We start from the raw sequence: 8,737 nt of genomic DNA on the forward strand, positions 1-8,737 counted from the left end.
CTTCTTACACTGAATCAGAGATACAGATGGAGTCAGTGATTTTTATGGAAATGCAGAACATATCTATCTACAGTACCTCAGTATCATTAAACATGTGTCTCTTAGAGGGGCCCAGGGTAGAAGAATACCATATGACATTTTGCAGTTGACTCTGACAGCAGACTGATTTCTGCCACATGGAAGTATTTTTGTCATTATTTACTTGGAAAACCAGTCAATGGAAAGGCAAATACCTTAAGCAATATCTCCTGAGTTTGTGCATCTCCATGGAAGTTCTTTCTCAGTTGTTTCCCATGTTTGTGTGCTTTTGAGAATGTTTTATGTTCTCTGATGGAGCTATTGCATAATGAGAAAATACTTCACCTCTTTGTTTTCTGAGAAGGTGGAACATGTGAAACATTGGGGATTCACGTATAGCTCATAGCATCCTGACAGAGGACCTGCATCTTCCTACCTCACTGGGAAAAGTCATGACATACAGCAAGAATGCTGTTTAAGAAAGTCTATTGCTGTATTTATTGTGGTGAGACTTTATAATTTTAACATTACTTGGTTTTTATTACTAGTTCCTAAGTTTCTTTAACCCATGAAAAGAAAGTCAAGAAGTTTGCACCCAAGAATCCCCATGATAGCTTCCACCTAAACAAAAGATAGCAATTTAAAATTGTGCCCTTTCTGAATAAAGAGAGAAAAAAAAAGAAAAAGAAAAAGAAAAAGAAAAAGAAAAAGAAAAAACCAATCTCCTCCTACTAATTTAACTGTAAATTTATTCATTTGAGCTTGAAGTTTTAAAGGTTCAGTGGTTAATTACTTTACAAATTGCATATGGTCCTGGCATTTCAATGAATATTATTTAATGCCCACTTGCAAGGGGTCACTCTCCATAATCAGCTTGATCCTTTGACATAAAAACCACACTTTCTCATGTAATAAATTAGAAAATTATTTCCCACAAGAACCTTCAAGACCTTATTGTTGTTCTAATATGTATTTATCTCTCTCTTCAGTAAGAGACAATGGAGAGAGGCCTCAGGAATATACATGGACATCTGTGTTGTAGGAGAAGAAACATAAATTGTTGAATAAGGACTTCATCTCTTTTGAAGCATGTGGCTCCCAATGGGCCACTGATGAGCCAGAAATGGTCCTACAACCATGTGAAGTTGGTAGGAAAAATGGAGGAGAACTGGAAGGATTGCACAGAAGGAAAGTGGGGGTGGATGGTATCAAATTACACATGCCTATATGACATTTTAAACAATAAAAATTGAAGGAGGAGCAAAATGGTAGAATATGGTTTAATTACACAAGTCCCTTCACTAAACTCATCTTGTTTGTACTTTCCACTTTTCCTTCAGTTCCTTTCTCCATTAATGTTCAGTAATATAGTCTGTGGAACAGCATAGCCTTGGATTGAGAGCTTCAAGGAAGTTGTGTGTTGCAGTAAATAACATTTCATTTTTTTCCCCAGAGCCTAGAATGCAGGTGAGACAGGGGGAGATGGAAATTAAGGAGGAAAAGTGAGAGAGGCTAGCGAGATGGGGAGAACAGAAAAGATGGAAGGAGAGAAAGAGATAAAAGAGGAGGAAAAGGGAAGGAAGGAAGGAAGGAAGGAAGGAAGGAAGGAAGGAAGGAAGGAAGGAAGGAAGGAAAGGGAGGGACCAGAGGGCAGGAGAAAGTGGGGGAAATGTCAGGGCAGAATGTGGACAAGGACTGCAGCTCAGTGATGGAGCACTTGCCCACCCTAGCAAGACCCTAGCTTTTATCACCAGTAATACACACATGCAAACACACACACTCACACGCACACGCGCACACACATACACACACACACACACACACACACACGAACACGAGCAAGTGCATATTCTAAAATCTGGGGATGAAAAGATGGGAGAAGGAAAAGCAGGTGCCACCCACCATAGAGGAGACCCTAAGCAGCAGGCAAGGCAGACAGAGATCGCACCCTGAAACATCTCAAGTACAATGTGGGGATGGCTTCTGCTTTCATAGCTAGCAAATGACCTGGAATCTAACTGTTTTAAAAAGTGCTGCGTCCTAGGTTCAGATATATTTGTGTGCTTCTGTCTATGTATGTATTTATGTACATGTATATGTGTATATATGTACATGCAAATATAACCATATATATATGGTAATAATTATATGTAAATACCTGTCTACGTGTAAATAGATGTGAATAGGTGTTTGTGTGTATACATAAGTTGTATATAAGTATAATATGTATGTATGCATATATATATATATATATATATATATATATATATATATATATATATTTATGTTTATGTGAATGGACATAGACATGGGCATATGTGTATATGTGTGTGTATATGAGCATATGTGTTTTTAGGTATCTGGATATGTGTATACATATGTGTGCATTGGAGTGTAGGTTTGTGCATGTGTATATAGGTGTATGGAAGTGCATGCATATCTCTGTATATGTGTTCTATTTTTTCTATGCACTATCTTTATGCTAATGTTCACTTGCTGAACAGTGATGTTACAATCAGAGTATAAACCAGCCCAGGTGTGTCTTGATGTCTGAAGCCCAACCAATCTCTTATAGATGATCAATAACAGCCATACACACTCACACACAGATGCCAAGAGAGAACTTAGATCCTAGCCTTGCCTCCCATGTCCTCTCCTGACTGACTGCCCCCTGTTCATCTCTGCAAATCCATTTCAAATCGATTCTGTGAGTAGGAGTGCAGTTCCGACTCCTACTTCCATGTGTAGACAGATGACTTACCTTCCCAGAGAGGAGGAGAAGGGGCCATACAGACACAGAAGAGAGAAGGGGGAGAGGAGAGAGCAGTGAAGCAGAGACAGCACAGGTGGGAGAGTCGTGTGCATCCAGTAAGTCACCCGGTACAGCCTCAGTGAGCCAAGCTCTTCATTCTATTCTGTTGTCACACATAGGAGTGTCACATGATAGAGTGGTCACATACGGGCATAAGTCATATAATTATATTCTTGCTCACTGTAGAATTACTCACATTTCCATAAACTGGATATATATAAAACAGAGATGTCAGGAACTTATATCATCTGTCACATCAACATAGATTTTCCTTCCACTGATTGTAACACTGTCTTATTTTTTAAATTAGATTATTTTCTTTATTTATATTTTAAATGTTATCCCCTTTCCTTGTTTCCCCTCTGAAAACCACCTATACCTTCCCCCTCTCCCTGTTCCCCAACCCACCCACTCCTACTTCCCTGTCCTGGCAATTCCCTACACTGGGGTGTTAATCCTAGGGTCTCTCCTTTCATTAATGTCCCACAAAGCCTTTCTCTGCTACATTTGTGGCTGGAGCCACGGGTTTCTCCAAGTGTACTCTTTGATTGGTGGTTTAGTCCCTGGGAGCTCTGGAGGTGCAAGTTGGTTCATATTGTTGGTCCTCCTATGGGGCTTCAAACCCCTTCAGCTCCCTGGGTTCTTTCTCTAGCTGCTCCAATGGGAAACCTGTGCTCAGACAATTGGTTGGCTGTGAGCATCCACTTCTGTTTCTGTCAGGCACTGGCAGACCTTTTCAGGAGACAGGTATGTCAGGCTCCTGCCAGCAAGTACTTGTTGGCATTTGCAATAGTGTCTGGGTTTGGTAGCTGTATATGGGAAGGATCCCCAGGTGGGGCAGTTGCTAAATGGGCTTTCCTTCAGTCTCTGCTCTACACTTTGTCTTTGTATCTCCTCCCATGGATATTTTGGTCCCCCTTCTAAGAAGGACTGAAGTATCCACAATTTGGTCTTCCTTCTTCTTGAGCTTCATGTGGTCTGTGAATTGTATCTTAGCTATTCTGAGCTTCTGGGCTAATATCCACTTATCAGTGAGTGCATACCATGTGTGTTCTTATGTATTACCTCACTAAGGATGATATCCCCCAGATCATCTGCCTAAGAATTTCATGAATTCATTGTTTTTAATAGCTGAGTAATACTCCATTGTATAAATGTAACACAATTTTTCTGTATCCATTTCTCTGTTGAGGGACATCTAGGTTCTTTACAACTTCTAGATATTATAATTAAGGCTGCTATGAACATAGTGGAACATGTGTCCTTATTTTTAATCCCTTAATTAAATCATTTTAATTGATGCTGAAGCGGAGCCTTTACATTTACCTGCAATAACATTTATTGTCCTATCCAAGATACAATTGCAAAACACATGAAACTTAAGAAGAAGGAAGACCAAAGTGTGGATATTTTGCTCCTTCTTATAATGGGGAACAAAATACCCATGGAAGGAGTTATGGAGACAAAGTTCAGAGCTGAGAAAGAAGGATTATCCAGAGGCTGCCCCACCCAGGGATCCATCCCATATACAACCACCAAACCCAGACACTATTGCATATGCCAGGAAAATTTTGCTGATAGGACCCTGACTTAGCACTCTCTTGTGAGGCTATGCCAGTGCCTGGTAAATACAGAAGTGGATGCTCACAGTCATCTATTGGATGGAACATAGGACCTCCAATGGAGGAGCTAGAGAAAGTACCCAAGGAGCTGAAAGTGTCTGCAACCCTATAGGAGGATCAACAATATGAACTCACCAGTATCCCCCAATACTTGTGTCTCTTGTTGCATATGTAGTAGAGGATGGCCTAGTCAGCCATCAGTGGGAGGAGAGGCCCTTGGTCTTTCGAAGATCATATGCCCCAGTACAGGAGAATGCCAGGGCCAGGAAGCAGGATTGGGTGGTCTGGGGAGCATGGTGGAGGGGGAGGGAATAGGGGGCTTTGGGGATAGCTTTGAAATGTAAATGAAGAAAATATCTAATAAAATAATCATAAAACAGTGATTAAAACATAAGACTAAAAAAAAGATTTATTGTCCTCTTTCTGTATTGTACAAAGCGTTCTTCATAAAAGATCCTTGGTGTTTTCCAGACCTCTCCTGAAATGTGCTCACTCCTCTACCTGTGGACTTTGTGACTTGTGTGGGTGTTGTTTACCATCTGTTTCTTTGCTGTCTGGCTATCATTTGGTCTTGTTTTCTGCTTTACACTTCTGCTCTGTAATCCAGTGTTACAATCACAGCACAGAGTAAATAGTGAGTAAATTCTACATTTGTGAATGCAGTGGAAAAAACTAACTGTTCTTCCTTAGTTCAATTTGCTTTTAAGCTACACAAGTCTTTAAAATTTTAAACTGGCTAGTTGTTTGTAACTGCTGGTTAATTAAGAGTAAAAGTCTTTCACAGACTTACAACCCCTTGGGCAAGGGTGCTTCGTTGAGGGTAATATCCCTGACTTCTTATGTTTCCATATCTGGGAGTCATCAATTTCATAGATTTTAAAATGAATAATAAATATACTATGATAAGGGAGACGTTCAGGGAAATGATATATCATGACAGCAACAACCTTTATTCATGAGGCTAGAGCTCCTCAAAAGAAGGTCCTCATTCCTTGATCTACCAGGTGAGATCACAGTTAGTAGTTACCCTCTGTGATCCAGGTTGCAGGCAACACCCCTCTGAATATCTTGTGTTTGGATTTCCAAGCCTCTAAGGTAGTGAAATAAAATAAACAAACAAAACAAATAAAAATCAACAATTGCTGTCCAGAGCTGGCCAATCCATTGTGTTTTGTTGCAGTAATCAAAATAGATCCAGATAGTGGGCTGCTTGCCTGCCTCTGACACTTGGCCAAAAAGGCTGCTCGATTTTGTTATACGTTGCTGGTTTGTTTATGATAGGGTCTAATGTAGCTCAGCCTGGTCTTGAACCCCTGACAGCCTGTCTCCACCTCTGAGCTTTGGTATTACAGGAGTGTGCCATGCTGACTGGGTCTTGTTGTTCTATTTTGATATATAAAGAAATTGGTGAGGTTCCCAGAACAGGAATGTCATTTCCCTGGCACCGAAGAAAAACTTGGAGTTTCATTAAATCAAGTGCCCCAGGCCATCAGATAGTGTACATCCACAGATATAAGTCAAAACCTTTGTGTCTTTTTTTAAGGCCAGCACTGTCAGTGTTCTGGAGTGCTGGGTACCACATATTTGAATTCTAGATAAAATACTTATTGTTTAAATATAAAAAGACCACAGGAGAGTCCACAGCCATCTGGGAAACTCGGCATCCCTATGTTCTTTTTCTGTCTCTTTCTACAACTGTTTATAGAATTTGCTCTTTGAGACAACACCCAAATCGTCACCTGATTAATGCCATTTGTTCTTTCTTCCACTGACAAACGTAAGCTTTTTCTGTGAAAATTCAAAAACGACCCTGGAGCAGTCATTTCCCAGTGGAAGGTCAATTTGCAATTCGCAGCAAGTCTTCAGTCTGTGGGGTACACTCCCTCTTCGTACCCCTCTTCCTCTATATGTCTAAAATATAACAGATTTTCAATTCAGAAAAGAACACAGAAGCCAACTATTTTAATATTTTACAGGTACCATATTGTAATTAATGCAATTCTCTTCTTAATTTTAAATAAGAAACTCACTGTGGATGATGCCTCATGCCAAATTTGGTCATATTTGAAACTTGTTATGAAACACGCAACATAGAAATACAAATACCTTTCTTGCCCAGATGATATCCTCTGTGGAACACAAGAGGAAGTCTCACCTTCCAGTCAGTACCAAAGTAAAGAACATCTGGCTTCCATTTAGTTTTCCAGATGTGGACTGAAGGAGAAGAACGCACTCAAGAATTTATCAAAACTCAAAACTCAAGAAGGAGGTTAGCCAACCGTGTCTCATGAAAGTCCAAGCAGGTCACCCAAAGTTGTTCATTCTGCATTCATTCAAGTTTATAACAAGGCATTTCCTCTCCTGATAAATGATTCAGGTTTCTCAGTGTTAGTAGCTTTCCAGTGGCAAGAATAGCCACTTTTCTCTTATTTCTCTGCGAATAAAATAACCAATAAGCACAACAAACCCATTGTCAGATGTGACGCTGCAGCCCTGGAAGGTTCCCTTATCACATGCTTCAGCTATTGAGATCTTTACAAAGGTCCTGATAGCTTAGGTCCCCCTGTATCCTGTCCTACATGCCACCTATGTCTTGTGAAAATTAAACAATAATGCCAGAGTGGCCTCCACAACGAAGGCCCATAGCAGAGCCATTTGGCGACTGCTGAAGGACTACTGCAGGATTTGTCTCCTTTCATCTCACTGGGCTATGCAACAGTGTGCTTGGAGAGCCCTGGGAAGCTCCTTTATCCTTGGCAGAGGCAATCTGTGAGTCCTGAATCCAATTCCTTTTTATGGGACTCCTGTAAGAGGGAATGCCAACCAACAAGTGAGTATATAAAAGCCACTGCCATGACATCTTCACTGAGCACTCATCAAAAATATTAGGAACAATTTAGAAGACCATCAAGTACATGAATAGGCTGGGCCTTTTGCCATGTGCCATCCACTGGAGTGGGAAATATCACTGTGGGATCAAAGAGAAGAGGCCGGAGGCCCAGGAATTGCTACATTTCCTCATGACAGAAGTACCTTCTTCAAGGTAATCATCCACAGGCCTGGGGCAAAGTCATTTTTCTCTACACAAAAACTTTCTATGATCTTATATGATCTCATCCCAGAAGGAGAAGGCATTATATTATTTATTTTGGTTTTCTTGAAGCATTCACACATTGTGCTTAAGCCATTTCAGTGAGATGTATCACCAAATCTTGAGTTCAGCTTCTTTTCCATTCTTACCTCTGAAACATATGTTGATAGTGATGCTCATTTTAACACTGCCCTGTTGCCTAGAGAATGTTTTCTGGCTTCAACATCTATCTCATAAGCAGAAACCTTCATTCAGTCACTTATATGACAAGATGCCCCTTCCTATTCTATCTTGCAGACTCTTGTGTGTCTGTGTTTATCTATGATGAAATCCCCCCTCATTCAACTTCTGCTGCTATGTAATATGTTAAAAGGTATATGACACACCTTAAAGTGGTTAGTCCTGATAATTAACACGCACACTACAGAATTACCCAACAAAAGGTATCTGACACACCATGTGGTGATTAGTTTTGATAAGTAGTGTACACAGTATAGTGTCACCCAACGAGCCCCGGGGGAGGAATTGTCCAGATCAGGCTGTCCGTGTGGCGAGAAATATGTGAAGAATTCTCTTGATTGTTAGCTTTAGGTATAGAAACTGATGAGAAGACCCACACTGCATGTGGGTATGCTTATTTAATACTCTGGGCCACAAATTGTATATAAGCAAAACCAGTACCCAACCAGAAGCAAGGCTAGCAAATAGGCTGTGGGTTCTCTCCTCTTTCCCCCTGTCTTGATTCTGTGTTTGAACAGCTGCCTGAGTTGCTACCTTTATGTCTTTGAAATGATGGGCAGTAGACTGGAATTGTATGCCACATAAGCACTTTCTTCCATGTCATTGCTTTGAGTCAGTGTGTAAGTCAGAGTAACAACAGTGAACATGGACACTTGGCCAGAACATGATGGCTTTGCAACAGTGGGAAGTCCTTCTTATACAAGCTTAATATGATGCTGAGTAAACCCTGAGTGAAAAATATGAGTGTGTGTGCTATAGTCACTCTTGAAACCACGTACTCAGTCTGTCTGGATTGTTATATATTATTTTTCTTTTAATACTTTCATTTACCAGTGCATTTTACCATTTTGATTATTATTATCTCTATTTAAAATATTCAATATAGCCGGGCGTGGTGGCGCACGCCTTTAATCCCAGCACTCGGGAGGCAGAGGCAGGCGGATTTCTGAGTTC

This window comes from Mus pahari, chromosome 4, assembly GCF_900095145.1.
Source record: "Mus pahari chromosome 4, PAHARI_EIJ_v1.1, whole genome shotgun sequence".
In the NCBI taxonomy this organism is placed as follows: Eukaryota; Metazoa; Chordata; class Mammalia; order Rodentia; family Muridae; genus Mus; species Mus pahari.